This window comes from Ursus americanus, chromosome 27 (genome assembly GCF_024610735.1).
Source record: "Ursus americanus isolate L20-20 chromosome 27, mUrsAme1.1.p, whole genome shotgun sequence".
In the NCBI taxonomy this organism is placed as follows: domain Eukaryota; kingdom Metazoa; phylum Chordata; class Mammalia; order Carnivora; family Ursidae; genus Ursus; species Ursus americanus.
In genome coordinates, this window is record NC_142153.1 from 6652623 (window position 1) to 6672260 (window position 19638).

Sequence of the window (19638 nt, forward strand, 5' to 3'; positions counted from 1 at the left end):
GCAACCTCCCCATCAACACCCCTTGGAAGCTCATTCTGGGGAGAACAAATATATGTGTGGGGGATGTGAATGGGGTTGGGAGGAAGGCCAAGTTTTTGAACTCGGTGAGGCTGTGTATTTATGGAGTTTGCTCTGTGCTAATGTGAGAGTTCTCAGAAAGGCCCGAGTAACAGCCTGCTGGAGACCCAGTAGCCCCACAGGCCTCCTGAGGCTGACTGGGCTGTGGGGAAGCCATTATCAAGGCCCCAGGGGATGTGGGTGGACAGCCGAGGAGTTGCCTGGGGCTGTCACCGCAGCGGGGAGCGCGGGAGGCAGGCATTGCACCCGTCTTTACACACCCTCCTCTTTTGGGTCATTCTTCGTAAGGACCCTCGGAGCTTCCCACAAGGCAGGTGCTCCATAAACGCTCACAAAACAGAAGGATGACTGAATGCGGCAGACAAGGGCCCTGACTGGGGAGGAAGGGGCCATCTGTACAGTTTTGTTCAGAGCCGTCCCTGAAGAAGCTGACGCTGGCTTTGCATTATGTGAAGGGCGGGCCCAGTGACCCTCCACAACCCAGGAATCCTGAAATATTTAGAAGCTCTAATGTTTGTACCAGGAGAGAACAGAGCTTCTTTTGGATGGGAAGTTCAATTATTCAGGAAGGTGAGAGTCCCTGCGAGGCTGGGAAGGCGGGAACACGCTGGGAGGCCCACCTCCCTGTCGGGCTGACTGGGGGGCTGAGCCCAGGGGTTCTGCCTGGGGGAGTCTCGGCAGGTCCTGTCATTTGCCCTGCTCTGTGGGTGATGGGGAGCTCCTCCCCAGCGTGCTGGCGCTCTCGGGTGCTCCCCTGTGACGATACTCATAATTAAATTGTGGCAACAGCCTATTTCTTCTAACAGAAGCTCTGTCTGAGTCAGTCTGGGGTTTGGTTCGAGGCAGTGTCTGTGGCAAACAGCCCTTTCGGCTGCCATCGCGGGCTGGCAGGTGAGTTCTGTCCTGACAGAATCTAAGCTGATTTTTGTCCTGATGGAGCTTGTAATTATCTGCATACGTAAACGAATGTGTACGCAGGTGTATACTGGTCGGAGCTTTCTCTTTCTCGGGGAAGCGTGGTTTTCAGCAGCGTGAGGCTGGGAAGACAGACGTTTCATTATTTCGAAAGTCCTGTGGGGGCAGCTGTCACACAGCGTTACTGCAGTTGCCCACGGCCCGCGCACAACACTGCAATGGAGACAGCTCCATCCAGCACAAGCAATGGTGGGGAATGGTTGAGAATCCTGCTGCGTTTTACAGGTCTCCTGAGGGAAGAACTTCTGAAGAGATGAACGCAAGTAGGTGTTACTGTGGTTGAAACGAGGTTTGGTTCATTCAGTCCTTCAAGAAGTTGTTTATCCCGCTATGTGCCAGGCATCTAAGGAGAGATGTAAACGCCTTCAGAGACTGCAGCTGCATGGAAGGAAGAGCTAGAAAAGCATTGTTTCTTTCATTCATTCATTCATTCATTCATTCTCCCATAGGAACTACAAAAAGTTTAACCCATACGAGGAGCTGCTTGCTCTGACCTTGACATTCTGGCTGGGAGACAAGGGTATGAACCAACAACTATAATGATTACAGCCCAATGGAGAGAGGCACAGGACAGGTGGTGGACTTGCACAGAGGAGGGATTTTTAATTCCAACCACTGAGGTCAAGTTCATTGCGGGTTCATGTTTATTCCCACAGGTGCTGCTGTGTTCTTTTCTGGAGCAGTACTCCCTCTTCAGAAGCGTGAGGACTACCAGCCTTCTTTCCTCCCGCTGTGTCTCAGGGTCACCCAGAGGGCATCTCTGCCATCTGCATGGATGGTCTGCTCTTGGGCTGGACTTCCATCCCCACTGCCAGGGGGAGAGCGCAGCTGTGCCTCTGTGGCAATTTGGCCCGATTCAGTCACTGGGGAAGACGGGGATGGTCAAGTTTGTGAGATATTATATATTTCAAAGTTATTTAGTCTTGAGTTACCAATCCTGGTTGCTGGGTGAGTTTCTAAATCCAGGGACCTGATAATTTCTACAGGGCCACTGTGGTTAGGCTGAGGGAATATTCCTTCCAGCTCTCCAGCCAGGCTCTAGGATGACAACGTTTCCTCCGTATTAAGGAACAACCATCTTTCATGGACAGAGGACTCGGTCTCATCAGGAACAGCACCGCACTGTGCCCTGGAAGGTTCTAAATGCCAGCAGCTCCACGCAGTGATAGATAAATGGGTGCAAGGCATGAAGGGACATTCACAGTAGAACAGAAACTTATGCCCAAGAAACAAGGAATGATGTTCAGCTTCTTTTCATCAAAGAAATGGAAGTTCTGAATCTGTAATTTTCCTGCTCATATAATTGGTACAAAGTTAAAAAAAAAACCCACAAGATGTGCTGTTGAGTATATAGGAAAGAGGATGTTTTCATCCATTTCTGCTGGTGGGGATATAAACTGGTGCAAACCTTCTGGAGTGTAATTTGGCAATTTTTGTATCAACAGCCTTAAAACGTTCATAGACTTTGAGCCAGTAATTTTACTTTTAGGATTTTGTCCTAAGGCAACAATCAAATTTATGTATAAGATTTATGTTCAAGAATATTCATCTCAGCCATTAGTGTAATAGAAAAAATATGAGAATCTACCTAAAAGTCCCACAATAGGGGGGTTGGATAAATAATTGATGGCACAACTAAAAAATGGAAAACAGTTCATTCATTAAAAATGATTTTCTCAAAGAATATTTAATGATGGGAGGAAACAGTGAAAAAGCAGGGCACAAAATGCTAGATGGAGTATTTCAATTTTGTTAAAATTTTAATAATGCAAGTACAGAAAGTGATTAAAATAACAGTGGAGGTTTGATGATGAGGCATTTTTCCAGTATATTCTTCTGTAGTTGGTGCTTACAATAGAGCATCACGTATCCTCTTTGAGCCTCGGTTTACTGCTCTGTAGGATGGGACTCCCCATGCCTATACTGCAGTGTGATTGGTCAGATCAGCCACAATATTTGCAAGTCCCCAGCCTATTGTGATGCTCAATGAACAGTTATAATATCATTGACAGCAGTTGCCAGTCACATACCCCTAATCCAGGCACTGATTCACAGCAACTACTAAGGCTATTTCCCCCTCTGCTTTTATCAAGACAGCAAAAAGATTATTTGAAAAAAATCTAAGGAATTTTTTCTGAAGTTCTTAATATTAACCTTCTTCAGAAGGATTGATGAAGCTCAGCTTTTTTAATCTAGTGCACTAATCTCCATTCTTTCCAGTTCAGAGTTCTCCTTATTCAAAATCCAGGTTCTGTTAACCGTATCTGTTAACTTATCATTTGCCTTGTCTCAGAATATTCTACTGAGATGATGCAAGCTACATATTTACTAATTAGAGAGAATTCTGGTCCCTGAAGCTGAAATAGTTCAAAGTTCTGTTTTAAGTGGAATCATCTTCAGTGGAAGAGAAACAGTGGTTTTCCCTGATGCAATGTTGCATGCAAAATGCCTGTTGCTTTCCTCTGTAAGATTTGGTCTTACATCTCTCTTTTTCTCTTTCTGAGGTCTCTCTGTTTGTGTCTGCCCAGAGGCCCCTGTTCTCTTGAGGCTGAAATTTATACTTGGTGGGAAGAAATATCTTTCAGGTGAGGTTGGAGTTGAAAAGGATCCCACTGTGCAAAAATTTTTAAAAAGGGCAAAATACATGTCTTATGAGCCACTACTAATTATCCCCTCTGTCAGCCTAGAGCTTTATTTTTAACTAATCCACATCTACCAACTGTGAAGGCCCAGCTCATGGGATCATTTTGGAGCTCCCAATGGGTGCCCAGGACAGGTATTAAGGCGGAGGTAAGAGGCACTCTGCCTTCTTTACCTACAAGTATTGGGGCATCTTCTTTACAAAATGACACATTCCCAGCTAATTTGACTCATGCGGAGGGGGAAAAACACTTTCCCAGCAAAGTGATTAGAGAAAGGTGGAAGCTAAGGAGGAAGAGGGCTACTAGGGTGGGGAAGCATTTTATTGTTAATCGATGGGTAAGATTGAGCTCCTGATCTGTAAGTCAGGCAGTCATAAACATGCCATGCAACTCGTGTAATGAAACAGCTAACAGACTGCGGCGGCTCACCCAGGGTGATGCCGTTGACCATCTGAAGATGAGAAAGCCCGTTTCGACTGACCGCCACACTTACTTCCCCTCGGAAGGGAACCAAGAGGAGCATCAGTATCACAGTTGGGGGTGCACAATCACTCCTTTATTCCTGCTTCAGTCCCAGATTCAGATGGTTGGGAGTGGAGGGGCTGTGGGGGGCTTGGAGTAGGTGTGCGTGTGTTGCCCATGGGAATGCTTCCTGTTTCAGGAAGCTCTGAACGGGGCACCTGCGGTTCCAAGTCAACACTCTGGACTCTCGTCAGGATACTTTCACTAGGAGCTGAGGTGACTTTCTTACCCTGCTACTAATATCTGAAATGAGGACAATGCCCACCAACTACCCAGGGATGCTATGCAGACTCTGGGAGCTAGTGGAGAACCCTAAAAGTCAGTGGTGCCCACAGGGGGCATTATTACCCCCTGGGATGAGCTTCCGCTCTACTTAATTCATTTGGAGAAAAAAAAAATTCAGCTTCTCTTTGATGCCAGCTGCTCAGGAGACATTCACTTGTAATAGGATTACAGAGGTTTTATTTATAAATGATGTTTCTTTTCTCTTTGTGAAATAATTTATTCTCATTGTAGGGAATTCAGAAAATACTGAAGATATAAAAAGGAAAACAAATTTCGCCCTTAATCCTATCACTTAGAGGTAAACACTTTTAATATTTTCAGCTCTTTTAGCTGACTAGATAATTAGGTAAATGAAAAAAAACACCCACAAACATTATGGTGGGCCATTTCCTTCGTGGGGAAATGGTGTGTCCCATGGGCTATGCCTCTAGCTACCCGCCGGGGAATTGAGGAGGGCAGATTTCTTTAGCTGGGTTGGTTATCTTCCAAAAGATAGTTCTTGCCATCCAGTGTCAAAAGAAGATGATACTATTGGGGTGCCTGGGTGGCTCAGTCAGTGAAGCGTCTGCCTTCAGCTCAGGTCATGATCCCAGGATCCTGGGACTGAGTCCCTAGTTGGGCTCCCTGCTCAGTGGGGAGCCTGCTTCTCCCTCGGCTCATCCCTCCACTCCTCCCCCTGCTCCTGTGTGCTCTCTCTCTCAGATAAATATATAAATTAAATCTTTAAAAAATTAAAATAAAAAAAGAAGATGATACTATTATCTGCTGATGATTCCAAGCCAGTTGCCATTTCCCTAAACCTGAATGCATGAGACCTAGTACAAATTTAAGCAATTCTTTATTAAAGACTTTAGGCAGTTGGCCCAGTATTATACCCCTGATCAAACTATTTCACTTTTTTGGACCCAGTCATAACTTGTCTAGGCATTTTGTGTGGGTGGGGGCAGGACGTCCTATTTGACACCCCTTTTCTCTCACTTTGTCTATTCATTTCCTTTCTTTCCTAAAATACCTTTTCTCCAGGATGTATCTCCCTTCCCTGTTAAATAATCCAATGCCATTCTCCCAGGTCACTTCTGTGTCTTCACATTTTCAAGCTAAACCATCTGCTAAACAATATGCAAGTGCTCCAGAAGTTGGGATAATTCCAACTCAGGGCACCCTCCCTGAGGAGGTGGGGACACTGTTGTTCCATGGATGGGGTGGAAAATAGGACATGTATATGGAGGTGGCTGGCATTGGGGAGGGAATTCCAATCCAGGATGCATCTGACTTTCTTGACTAATATCAAAAATAAAAATTATCTCACCATCAAGAAAATGATTTCTCTCAATAAGAGAACTATCTTATTTTTCATTTTGATATAACTTTGACACTTTTTGTTTTCCATGTCATGACTAAGACTCATGCAGGCAGGCCAGGTCTGAGGGCCCAGACGGGATCCTACAGGAACAGCTAAGAGGGTCCTTGGCTTCACGCAGGAAGGAAGTCAAACATGAGCCAGCTATAAAAAGAGATACAGACAGAGCATCTGGGAGACTCAGAAAGGAAAAGAGGGAGCCCAGTCTTTGCTTTGGGTCTGGGGGTTTTTGTTGATGATTGTGGTCTGGTCCACATGTCCTCTCAGGCATCCAGGAACTGGTCAGAATGAGGACAAGGTCCAGGTGTGATCATAAGTCATTTATTCCCTGACGTCAGCGGTCTTGGCATCTAGCACCAGTGATCTGGAATACACGTATGATAACTTCATCCAGTCATTCTCACCTGGTCCTTCCTTGGATGTTATCTATTCTGGAGAAGTCATTAACTCCTTGTCCCTTGTGAGGAGGACATATGTTATTTGAATTCTGAGGTGTGTGTAGAGTGGGTTGGGAGTACAGGTCCCGGCAAGAATAGAAGTCAGATAAGAAGCAAAGGAAAAAAAGCAAACAGATTTTTCTCTCATGGAGTCCCTTCAGTTTCCCTGTCTCAAGACCTTTACATGGCTACATATTCTCACCTTCCCTGCCTGAGATTCATCAGAAAACATTCTTTCTTACTTTACCTGGCAACAGAGAACTCCTTCATTTTCCTCTAATGACAAGAATTCCCTTTGACCCTGGGAAAGAAGCGAGCGAGATTCTGATGTTGGGACGGTGTAGAAAAGTGACCATCTTTCTGCTACAAGTACGATGAGTGAGGGGCAAACGATGTATACTGATGTATGACTGTTACCAATCTTTGCCTTTCTCCTGCTCCTTCTTCCTTCCTTTTCTGCCTGGTAGACCTGTCCTTTAGGTTTGGGGTGCTGTACAGGGGAGGGGGGAAGAAGGAAGGAGGAGGCTATAGGTGAGTGGGCAATTGGGCTGGTGGAGGAGACTTGGTGCAAGAAATTTTGAAAAGTGTGAGAGCAGCTGCTGTGGGGTAGAAAGAAGGGCCAGAAGAGAAAAGGCAAGTTTAAAAAATAATTCTGTGATGTATATATCCCCCTCAAAGACTCTAACAAAAGTACTTCAGCTATTTTACAATTCCTTTTTGGTTGCTGGACTCTACAGTAAAAAAAAAAAAAGTTCAGTTCACTTAACTTTATATCATGTCTCCATGTCATTAAGCATTATTTTAAAGACATGTGTCTTAATGGCTCTATCATGTACCATAATATATTTAACCAATCCTCTAGTTTGGGATAGTTAATTTCAATTATTTTGTTGCTTATGGATAGATCTGTAATGAATATTTTTGTCTGTAATTCTGATGATGTCATTTTGTTGGGGTACTTGATGGTAGTTGGCATAACAAACTACCTAAAATCTCAGTGGCAGATTAAAGGTTTATTTCTAGTTCAATTTGCTGCCTAGGGTTGGAGTGGGGGAGATCTGTTATTTGCAGATAGCTTTGCAGATACTCAGGCTCCTTCCACACTGTGGCTTTACCCAGCTCAGGTCTTCAGAGCCCCACACTGAGTCCTCTGCTCTGAAAGACAGGGAAGAAGGAAGCTTGGAGACTGTTCATAGTGCACCTGTGAGAAATCAATCCACGCTGGATTGTGAAGGGACATGCAAGGAGGCTGCAAAGGGACTCTGGCTCAGGCAAAGGGGAAAGGACGTGGGTATTGGCTAAGAACTAGCTATACTGGTTTACTCTCAGGTCTTTGGAATATAAAGGGTTACATTTCTTTTATTTTTTAAAATATTTTATTTGAGAGAGAGAGAGAGAGAGAAGGAGCGGGGGGAGGGGGGCAGAGGGAGAAGCAGACGCCTGCTGAGCAGGGAGTCTGATGTGGGACTCAATCCCAGGACCTGAACTGAAGGTAGATGCTTAGCTGACTGAGTGACCCAGGCGCCCCTAAAGGGTTACATTCCTGTGATCCTTTGCCAATACTAGAGAATTGTGTTTTGCTTACAGAGACATTGAGCTTGGGTCTTTCCACATCTTTCCAAAAGCTCTTCTCAGGCTCTTTTTTCTACCCTACGGCCCCCTTGTCTCCCCAGAAGCTCTGGCAGGATACAAGATACCATCCAGGAGGAGCTCACACCTGCTGTAGAACCATGCCGGTGTTACCCGCGTCCCCAGCTCCTTGCAGATCTCAATGCAGGCTTATTTTCCCAGATACAGAGCAAAATCGTAGCTGGCTCTATGGGTGTTTCAAGGCCCCTGATTCTAAGACTGAAGGATGACTCCATGCCTTTGTGAAGTGCTGCTAAATATCAGGACCCCTGCCTGGGAGGGATGGTGGGAAGGGGGAAGGTGGTCTCAAGGCACTGACATTTCAAACACAGCTGCCTTCCCAAGCCATGGTTACAGGCTTTAGTAACTTCGCAGTCATGCCTGTGATTGAGCATCAAGACCATTAAATGCTAATTGAGTTCGAAAGCTCCCGCCTCCTGCTCTAAAACTTGCTGGCAATAAAGGGCTCCTGGCCGTGTCTGGAGTTATGTACTGGGGACAATGTGGTCAGCTGCCACTGTCCACCCTTGCTGCTGTTCATCTGGACAGGGAGCGATTGCTACGCACAAACAGACTTTTTCTTTTTAAGCAGAATGCCGGTTGCTGTGGCTAAATCAATACTCTGGAGAGAGCTGTTTGCCCTCAAAACTGCTGGTGCTCATAGGACGCTAACGTGTGCCCTGACGTCCATCTGCTTTTTGTGATCTATTTTTTCAGATATGAGGATTTGGCAACCTTGCGATTTGAAGTTTTCCTGGAGGGAAATTCAGGGGATTTCCCCCAAATTAATGCAATTTTTTCTTTCCCAAGCAGCTCCTTTTCTTGGGGGCCCAGGAGAAAGAGCTTCTGTGAAGCTCTCCTTCCATATGCACCTCCCACCATTCTCTGTTTTCATTTTCCCTCTTGCTTTGCTCCCCTCCTCGCCCTGCCCCCCACCCCTATCCATTCCCAGGAGATCTAGGAACCAGGTCCAAAGGTAAGGTTTCTGGAGAATGGTTATATTTTACACATGTCTTGCAACTAGAGAGATCCTTGTTACTTAGGTGAAGAATCCGAGCCAGGAGTTGGTGGAGTATTGATGTTGGAATCCCTGTCTCTCCACCCTCACCAGCCATTGTGCCGGCCTTGCCTCTTCTCGGAGGAAGGCCTGTGTCATCTCGTGAAAATACAACACCAGGCACAGGGACCATCTTTGTTGTTGTTGTTGTTGTTGTTAAGATTTTATTTATTTATCAGAAAGAGAGAGAGAGAGAGCACAAGCAGGGGGAGCAGCAGGCAGAGGGAGAAGCAAGCTCCCCACTGAGCAAGGAACTTGATGTAGGACTCGATCCCAGGACCCTGGGATCATGACCTGAGCCAAAGGCAGACGCTTAACCGAGTCCCCCACAGGGAACATCTTGGCTGAGAGAGCAGGAAGAGTAATGCTGCTGATGTGCTCCCAAACTCCTGCCTTACGGGCTCTGTGTCATTTCCTCTTGGGTGTACAGCATGGGGTCCATTCCTTAGTGCCCTTCCAATTCCACCCACCCTCTGCATGGGTGCTTTCGGACGGCCACTGAAAAAAATGAACAAGCTCAATGCCTACCACTTCCTGAGTGCTGACGTCATGACACGGGACCTATAATGACATTAGATGATGTTTGTTGAGCTCCTACTGTTTGCCTGTCAGTGTGTAATGGCTGCAGTTCAGTCATTTAACCCTTTGGACAACACTGTGAGTTAGCATCTTACTGAAATGGAAACTGAAGTTCAATGTGGTTAAGTAACAAAAGTCCATGTTTTACCCCCTACACTAATATAAATTATAGAATATATAGGATATATATGTTATAAATGTGCAATATATACTATACCTGTTACATATATTATCTATTTTATGTACTATGTATTTTTTACAATCTTTGCCAAAACCTTGCAAAGTGGATGTTATTATTTTCATTTCATGAAGAAGAAAGCAGAGGCTCTGACAGCCTGAGAAATGGTTATGATGTTGCTATGTCACAACTAGCAAGTCATTGAACAGAGATTTGAATCCCAGTAATTCTTCTTTTTTTCTTTTCTTTTCTTTTCTTTTCTTTTCTTTTCTTTTCTTTTCTTTCTTTTTCTTTTTTCTTTCTTTCTCTCTCTTTTTCTTTCTTTCTTTTTCTCTTTCTTTCTTTCTTTTTCTTTTTTCTTTCTTTCTCTCTCTTTTTCTTTCTTTCTTTTTCTCTCCCTTTCTTTCTTTCTTTCTTTCTTTCTTTCTTTCTTTCTTTCTTTCTTTCTTTCTTTCTTTCTTTCTCTTTTTCTTTTTTCAAAAAGGCTATGCTCCAAAACATATTTTGGTCAAGTGGCTTAAGTAACTCTCCCTCAAGGTTACCACTAAAGCAGAAAATAGGACACCAGTGCTTCATCAGAAATTACCAAAAGGCAGAATCGAGGAAGAATAATGAAAAAAGGCCCAAGGAGATGAGTAATGCCCCCCCTGGCTAAATAAACCTCTGGAAAACAGACCCACTTTTTAGAAACTCCTGTGAGGGATGGGCCTGGCCCTGGAAGAGAAGCACACCCTGGGCCCGAGGTGCCTTTCCGAAAAGAGAGCAGAGGACTTTTCTGCAAATCATTTAAGTTACCAGGAGGTGAACAATTCTTTCCTGAGCATTGTCTTGTCTTTTAAAAGAACCTATAAGGGGACACTACTTTATCTCCAGTTTAGACATAAATTTTGCCATGTTTTAAGTTTTGGTTAGACATAGAACCAGAAGGAACATTGGCTTTTAGAAAATAGACAATGGTATAAATTATATAAATATAAGCTTTATTAATTAAAAAGAGACAGAGTCGGTTCATATAAACTTGGTTTTGAGAGAAACACGGATGAGGGAGCCATTTTATTTAGATGAAGGAGAAGTTTCAAGGAATGGTTAGCAGCTGGTAATACCTATTTTGTGGGCTAATGTTGAAGCAAGTAAATAATGACCTCAGGGAAAGATCAGAGTGATGTTTTATCGAAATCTGGGGCTAAAGGGACCTTAGAAAGTATCTAGTCCAGTGATCTCACTATAAAAATGCGGGAACTGAGGCTTGGCATGAGGCTCAACCTCCCTGTGGTCACGGAGATACAGTTGTGATGCCCAAACCTCTCTTACATATTATTTCTTGAATAGCTGTGCGCATCAAAAGCAGAAAAGGTGAAGAACATTTGTGTTTCTAGTCTTAGGCCCTATCTCTCTGGTACTTTTTGCCTTTAAACCCTGTTTTGTCCCTATATGGAACTTTTTTTTATTAGTTGTAATCCATATGGTCTTTTTAAGGAAAAGACCAAAGTCAAGGACTTCAAACATTATTTTATGTATTTTTTTAAAACAATATGTGCATGTGGTACAAAATCAGAAAGTTATAAAAGGTAAAGATTTAGCAAATGGTCTCCCTCTTATTCCTGGCTCCGCCCAGGCAGCTCTCCATCCTTGAGGGGCTCACTGCCAACAGGTCCCTCTGTGCCTTTCAGAGTATCCTAGCTGTGGACAAGTACATGTATAAATATGCACTTCTCTTTTTCTTTCTGGTTTACACCAGTGACAGCACACTCTTCAAGGTGTCCTTCATCTTGCTCTTACCATTTAGCCATGATGGTGCTCAGGTCAGGCTGCCCTTAAATATGTCAGAGTCGAATATTGATTATTTCCAGTTAAAGTTACTTGAGAAAGAGGCGGTGCAAGGAGGGCATTCTGACCCTCCTGTCTGCCCCCTGAAACCTGGAAATAAATCCCCCTTGTGAAAGGTACCCTCCCTGCGCCAGGAGGGAGAGATACAATCTTACCGCCAGAGATTGAGAATTCAGGTGTGAAAAGGAAGGCTATGTAAACAAAATTACACTTGGTTTTTTCCACTAATTAGTACCCAAGCCAAGTTACATTGTCTTGTCAGTTCTTCACAAATATATTGTTTCTTTTCTCTTTTTTAAAAAAGATTTTACTTATTTATTTGAGAGAGAGAGAGCCCAAGCAAGGAGGACAAAGGGAGAAACAGATTCCCAGCTGAGTGGGGCGTCCTGACTGGGGCTCGATCCCAGGACCCTGAGATCATGACCTGAGCTGAAATCAAGAGTCAGATGCTCAACCAACCGAGCCATCCAGGTGCCCCACACATGTATTGTTTCTTTGTTTAAAGGGTATATAAACAGCCTGCTGTGGTCACCGTTAGGTGCTATGAGACTGCTATATGTGTGAATGAAATTAATTTTTTCCCTTCTATTAATGTGTCTTGTGTCAGTTTAATGAGACCAGCCAAAAGAATCTAGATGTTTAGGGGGAAATTTTCCCCTCCCCAATAGCAACATACCTTGGGGAATGCTAGCATGTCAGATTCTATCCAGTGTTTCTTTCTCTTTAAATGCCTACATAGTCTTTTATAGTCTGAAAGTACTGGGATTTTTTTTTTTTTTACACATTTGAAGGTTGTGTCCTCTCTTTGCTCTTTCAAACAATGCTGCGATAAATATCTTTATACATACATCATTTTGCACATGTGGGAATAAATCTGTAGTATGAATTCCTAGAAGTGAAATTATGGGGATAAAAGGGATGTGTCCTATATTTTGTTGATTCCCCCAGTTTTCTATACCACTAGAAGAGAATGGAGTACCTGTTTCCCTACTCCATTGCCAACACATAGACTCATCAGGCTTATTTTATTTATTTATTTTTTACTTTTACGCTATGTGAAATTGCAAAATATCTGATTGTACTTTGCATTTGCATTCAGAGTCAGGTTGAACAGCCTATGTTTAAGTCTTTGCAGAAATAAATATTGTTTCTTTCTTTTGCTCATTTTCCTACTAATTACTGGTCTTTTATTAATTCATAAGAAATTTCTCTATATTAAGAAAATTAGTTGCTTATCTGTATTATTATTTATAAATATTATCTCCATTTTGTTACTTGCCTCTGATCTTGTTTATTGTATATCCCACCCCTCCCCACCCCTACTAGCCATGCAGAAACTTTCTTTATTGTGAGCAAATGTGTGGATCTTTCTCTTTGTGTTTGGATTTTATGTCATATTTACTAAGACTTTTTCCACAAAAAACTATAATACAAAATCTCATAGTATACCTTAAATACTTTTTAGTATTCCCATTATCGTCTTTAAATTTTTGATCCATCTGAACTTTATTTTATGGAAAATATATGCTAAAGAATATACCTCTTTTTTTTTAGATGGTAATACAGCTGTCCAAATTTCTATAAAGTAATCCATGTTTAGTGCACTGATTTGAAATGCTACTTTATCACATGAATTCAAATCTACTTCTGGTCTTTCTGTTTGGAACCATTAATTGGTCTGTCTAGTCAAGAAACAGCACAACATTCTTATTCCTATAGTTTACAATATATTTTAATAGTTGGTGAGGTTCTACTTTTTAAAAACATTGTTCATTCTTTTTGCTTATTTATTTTGTATTATGAAGAATAAAACCCATTTGCCTGTTTGTCCCTCTCCTTCTAAAAGTACTATGGGTTGCATTATTTTATGATTAATTTAGGGGAAATTGACATCTTAACGATGCTGTGCCTCCAGACCTAGGTTAAATAAAAATGATGATAATATGTACCATTATTTCAGTTTTGACTTTAATGGGAATGCTTGTGTTATTTCTACAGTAAGCCTCACACTAGCCTTTGTGGTGATATCCATACACAGATACATGCAAATATGTACATAAGTGTATTATACTTTTTAATGAAGTGTCTGTATATTTCTATTTCACAAAATTATCAATAATTGATTTCAAATTCATCAAGTACTTTTTTGAAATCTATAGCAATTATTATGTGATCCTTTCTCAAGCATTTGATTCATTCAACATATGACACCTACTGTGTCCCAGGAAATACTGCAATTACAGGGTATCTAGTAACAAACAGAGAAGACAGGTCTCTACCTGCTTATAGTCCAGTGGTATCATCTCAAACCTATTTTGAGATGATAATATGGTAAATTATGTTAATCAACTTTCTAATATTGAATCGTTCTTTGATTTCTACGGTAAGCCTCACATAGTCATGGTGTATTATTCTTTTAATGTACTACTTGATACTGTTTGTCTTGCATCCTATTTAAGATTTATGGTTTGACTCAGAGGTAAAATTAGCCTATATTTTCTGTGTGTGCTCTCTTTTTTCAGATTTTGGTATCAGTATTACCTTTTTTTTAATAGAAAGATTTAGATGACTTCCTTCTGCTTAATATTCTTTGAGTCAGTTTGAATAATGTCAGATTTATCTTTTTCTTAAGTTTCTGGTAGTATCCCTTTGTAAAACAACCTGCTGTCTCTTGGGGGTATAGTTTTTTGACAATTCTCTTTGTTTCTTTTATGGTAACTGGTCTGTTTGGATTTACTATCTCATTTATGTTGCATTTTAGTCTCTTATATTTTCCATTATGTCTGTTTTTTAAATTTATTTGCATAAAGATGAATAAAATATTCTCTTCAGATAACTTCTTCTGTATTTGAGGTTATTTTCTTCTTATTTCATACTTGAATCATTCTACTTTTCTCTTTTGCTTGATTGGGTGAGTTAGCAACTTATTAATTTTATTGTTTGCCTTTGTCAAAGAACCATTTAATTATGTATTTATCCTGCCGTTTTTAGTTTCCTGATTATTAATTTCTGGTTTTATTTTAATTAATCATTATTTCTGTTTCTTTTAGGCACATTTTGTTTTTTATTTCTAACTTGCTTATTGTATGTTTAATTAATTTTTTCAGTTTCTTTTGATTATTAATGTAAGTATTTAGGACACTTTATATATTAATGCATTTTTTTTAAAGATTTTATTTATTTATTTGACAGAGATAGAGACAGCCAGCAAGAGAGGGAACACAAGCAGGGGGAGTGAGGGAGGAAGAAGCAGGCTTCCAGCAGAGGAGCCTGATGTGGGGCTCGATCCTGTAACTCCAGGATCACGCCCTGAGCAGAAGACAGATGCTTAACCATGAGCCACCCAGGCGCCCCATTAATGCGTTCTTAAGGCATTTTCTTCAAAACACCATTATAGCTGTTTTCCATAGCTTCTAATATGTCGTACTTTCATAGCTAAGGACTATTGATGCCAAAATGACATTTGTCCCCATAATGCCAGAGTCAGTATCATGATCTTGAAGACTTTTGATTAGAGAAATAAAGATTAAGACTTACAAACTCATTTGAGGGGTGCCTGGGTGGCTCAGTTCATTAAGCGTCTGCCTTCGGCTCAGGTCATGATCTCAGGGTGCTGGGATCGAGCCCCGCATCAGGCTCCCTGCTCAGTGGGGAAGCTGCTTCTCCCTCTGACCCTTCCCTCTCTCATGCTCTCTCTCTTTTTCTCTCTCAAATAAATAAATAAATAAATAAATAAATAAATAAATAAAATCTTAAAAAAAGACTTATAAACTTATTTAAAATAGTTTTCCACTCAAATATTTGGGAGAATAAAATCAAATCACATTAAAATAAGTAAGATAATTGTTAAAAGTGCCAAGCTGTCTTTATTATTTGATTTTCTTAATACATTGCTCCCAAATACTGTATTTTGAATTAATGTTGTTTAAAAGGACTAACATTTTTTTTACTAGATTACTAGAAAAAAAAGGGAAATTACTATTATCTTTGGTCTCCCAAAGTCCTTTTAAGTAACACTTTAAGAGGATCTGAGTATTTTATAATAGGCATATTCATAAGGAAGAAACCATAATTTACTCTGTATCTGTACCCTTCAATCAAGGAGAACTTATCTACGAGGTAGTAAATAGCCCAGCAAGCTTCCTTGTGTACATTAACAAGAAGTAATGCATTGTTTTCATATGACATTAATCAGACTCAAATACATTTATTGAGAATGATTTCATATCCAGCACTATGCTGATGAATTCAGATACATCAGCTCATGTAATAATCCTCCTAACTTTAAGATAGGCATCAACGTAACTTTTAATGTTAGGGAAACTAAACCTCAGAAAAGGTTGCTTGCTCTGGGTGGTAAAGGACATAGCTGGGAATTAACACCAGATTCTCTGATTCCTTATCCAGCTCTTTCCAAATTAAAAAGAATGCACCAAATATCGGTCAGGTAGTATATCTTTTTTCCAGTCTGCTCTGAAAATGGCAATTATGTCAGACTGACAGATGTTTCATTCTTTCTATAAGCATTCATTGAGCACCTACTTTCTACAAGACCCTCCTTGCACAGAGATCTCCTAGTAGATGAGATGCTCTGCTACCCAGAATGTTTGCTGATGCAAAGGAACAAGTTGTAGGGCTTGGGAGAACCGAAGTCACCAGGAATCAGAGGAGGAGGTCACTCAAGAAGAATGCAGACCTGGGATTCTGAGGATGCTCCGAAGGTTGAAGAAGGTTGGAGGCCATGGAAAGGAGGAATAAAGCAGGCAGGAGGAAAGGTTGCAAATAGAGTAGGGTATCATTTATTATAATACACAAATAGTGGGTGTTTGTTCTATTATTTTTTAAAGGTCCTAATATTGAAAATTAGCCAATTTAATAATGACAATAGCAAGACAAAAAGAAGAAGCTAAAGAAAAGGAAAGGGAAAAGTAGTTCCCGGAAGCCACAGAAAATTACAATTTGGGAAGTGTAAGATATTGATTAGGATGTCATCCACTCTGTCCCTTCCATCTTCAGGCAGAATTAAAATGTTCCAATAAGATGAAAGAACATAGCTATGGACTAAATTGTGTCATTCCAAAACTCATATATTTTTTTAAAAATTTATTTATTTATTTGAGAGAGAGAGATAGAGAAAGCACAAGCAGGGGGAGCAGCAGGCAGAGGGAGAGGGAGAAGAAGGCTCCCTGCTGAGCAAGGAGCCCTATGCAGGACTCGATCCCAGGACCCTGGGATCATGACCTGAGCTGAAGGCAGATACTTAACCAACTGAGCCACCCAGGCACTTCTCAACATTCTTATTTTGAATCCCCAATGCCCAATGTGATTGTAGGAGATAAGACTTTGGGGGAAGTGATTAAAGTTAAATGAGGTTGTAGGGCATGGCTTTGATCTGATAGGATTAGTGTTCTTATAAGAAGAGACACCAGCAGCTCTCTCTCTTCACCCTGTGAGGACACAGTGAGAAGATGGTCATCTGCAAGTCAGGAAGAGAGCCCTCACCATAACTCAACCCCGCCAGAACTTGACCTGGGACTCCAGCCTCCAGAACTGTGAGAAAATAAATTTCTGATTTTTAAGCCACTCAGTCTATAGTATTTTGTTATGGCAGCCCAAGCTGACTAATACAAACATATTATATTTTAGAATAGTTCCCTAAAACTCGAACTCCTCACTAACTCATTAGTATCAGTGACCTTGACAGTGATCAGATAAAAAAAAAAAAAGGGTTAGCAGTGAGGTGAGGGGACTGCCAGAGCAACTGAAGAAAGTTTTGTTAATCACATATACCCTACCGTCCGGAGGTAATTTTAGGCAATGTTAGGGAACCCTCGAAACTTGGTGAGGATGTTCAACAAAATAAATTGGGAAAGGTGAGAGAGTTTTGTGTAGAGTTGCTTGTGTGTAGAGGAACTCACAAAGATGTGATATTTAGGGGGAATTCCTAATCTTTAAACGTGAAGTCAAGAAAGGAAATCATTCCCTCCTACAAATATGATTTGTTACCCCAGAAGATGAAGTCATTGTAAATGGGCCAAAGGTTTAAGCCAGTGATACAATTCATTCATCCACTCATCCATTCTTCCACAAATACCTTATGGAGCCCTTGTGTGTTTCAGGCCTTGTTTCCTGGTCAGGTCAGGATGCTGCTCTTGGATTCTCCAACTTCCATGATCATTACATATTGAACAGCAAATATTCTTTTCATTGATCTTGGTTTTTAAAATGTTCTATTGGTCACGACTCTTTGATAAACATTTGTTTATAAACTCTGCCCCTCCAACCCCCACTTCTTAAGATCTTCAGTATCAGAGTGAGGAGTCCAGCAGAATTTTCCCAGCTCAGTTTTGGAGAAGCTTTACATTTACTTCATAACCTCGAGAAATATGTTTCTAACCTGCCAAGATGGAGAATCCCAGCTGGGCCTTTCTTTGCAACTGATTATTAGCTTCATTAAAACTTCCACTTATGAATTGGCAACATTTATGCCTTATTCCCATAGACTGGGTCATTGTACCACGCCTATTACAAGGGCAGAAGGACCATATTTCCTTACAGAAATGCTGCCCTCAGTGGAGCCAGGAGGGAAGAACTATGAAAGGAACACCAGTTCATAGAAGCTGTAGATCACAGAAGCCCAGCAGTGCCTTGAAAGTTGGTGAAAAAAATTGAAGGCCACTCCTGATCATGGCAGTGACATTGCTATAAATATATTGGCATATCTGTTCTTTTCTAGCCCTTCAATGTCTTGAGCTATGGAGACTGTTTTAAGGAGCTGTGTCTATTTCAAAGCTTTCCTCTGGAAGCTTAAGACCTTCTTAACAGTTCTTTAATAGCTAAAAAGCAGAGTTGGATTCTGAAACTCCATCGCTCAGACATTTTGTAAAACCAATGCTAAGAAGATTTAAGCTGAAAAGTTGGTGCCATCATTCTTTTCTTCCTCATCTGCCATCCTGCTGGATCCTCCAGCCCCGTCAGACATCCATGCTGCACGCTTAGAAATGGGGCTGGTTGTAGTGAATTTGCTGGTTTTAGAGTCAGTTGCTGAGGTTCCCTGGGAATAACCCCCCAACCCAACTCCTGAGAAAAATCAGTAACATGCTCGATATGGCTTTATGTCTGTCTGCCTTCACAGACAACTTTAGCCTAAAATCTTTAAAAAATCAAACGTTTGCTCTTCTTTTTTTCCCTCTAGGCAATGTAGGCGAAGAGGGGGCATTTTATTTATTTATTTCATTCGGTTAGCTTTACATGTTTTCTTTTCTCTAAATGGCTCAAAAACCAGTATAGGTCAACTCTAAGAGGAAGAATACAATTTTAGGAATATTTATCATGAGGTTTAAGATTGATAATTAAAAAGGAAAGCAAGAATCATAAACAAGGGAAGAGGAGAGAGAAAGAGGCATGAAGGGATGACAAGAAATACACTGGAGTTCAGGATAAAGGGAAACTGGAGGGAAACTGGATCCCAAGACCCTCTCTTCATAGTTAGCCCATCTATCTTGCACCATGGGACCAAAGCCAGGCCCTCGGCCCTGGTCTTGTGCATATCAGCAATAATTGGTCATTCCTTACCCTTCATACAAGTGAAGAGACCTTGTTTAAAATAGGCCTTGATTGTCTTATGATCCTAAAATAAAGTCAAAAGAAAAAAAAAATGTCTGGTTCCCTTAATAAACTAGGTGGTAAAACAGAAGCATTCCTCACAGAGGAGGAGGGAGATTTATTTTGGTTGGGGGTGGTGGCTAAGGGGAAACTGATGGAATCTTACTGTCTCCCTTTTAGGAGCAGTCAGAGCCTTTCAGGACAGAGGATAAAAGGCTCGGAGGTCTACCAGCAAACTGATGAGGGTCTTGGTGGGGAGAAACCAAGGGAACACAGTGTTCTAGAAGTTGTTACAGAGCAAACCAGCACCTGTCTTCTGGAGAGTAGCCCAGAAGGGGAAACTGAAACAGCCAAGCAGACAGGAGTCTTAGGGAAGGAGAGATGTGCCTGGCTCTTGATGTCTGGCTGTGGTCTTGTTAGGAGATGGCAGGGTGGGAGGAGCAGCCAGGGGAAGATCAAGAGGC

The 19638-nt window shown here is 41.5% G+C and overlaps 1 long non-coding RNA gene across 4 annotated transcripts in view; it reads left to right on the forward strand.

Moving 5' to 3' along the window:
- The window catches only part of LOC148107604 (uncharacterized), a 31623-nt gene extending 17228 nt beyond the window's left edge, over positions 1-14395 (forward strand). For all 4 annotated transcript variants that reach the window (XR_015721954.1, XR_015721957.1, XR_015721958.1 and 1 more), the window contains one exon: positions 1710-14395. This is a non-coding gene — a long non-coding RNA (uncharacterized LOC148107604). The remainder of the gene's footprint in view (positions 1-1709) is intronic.
- The last annotated feature ends 5243 nt before the right edge of the window (positions 14396-19638 follow it).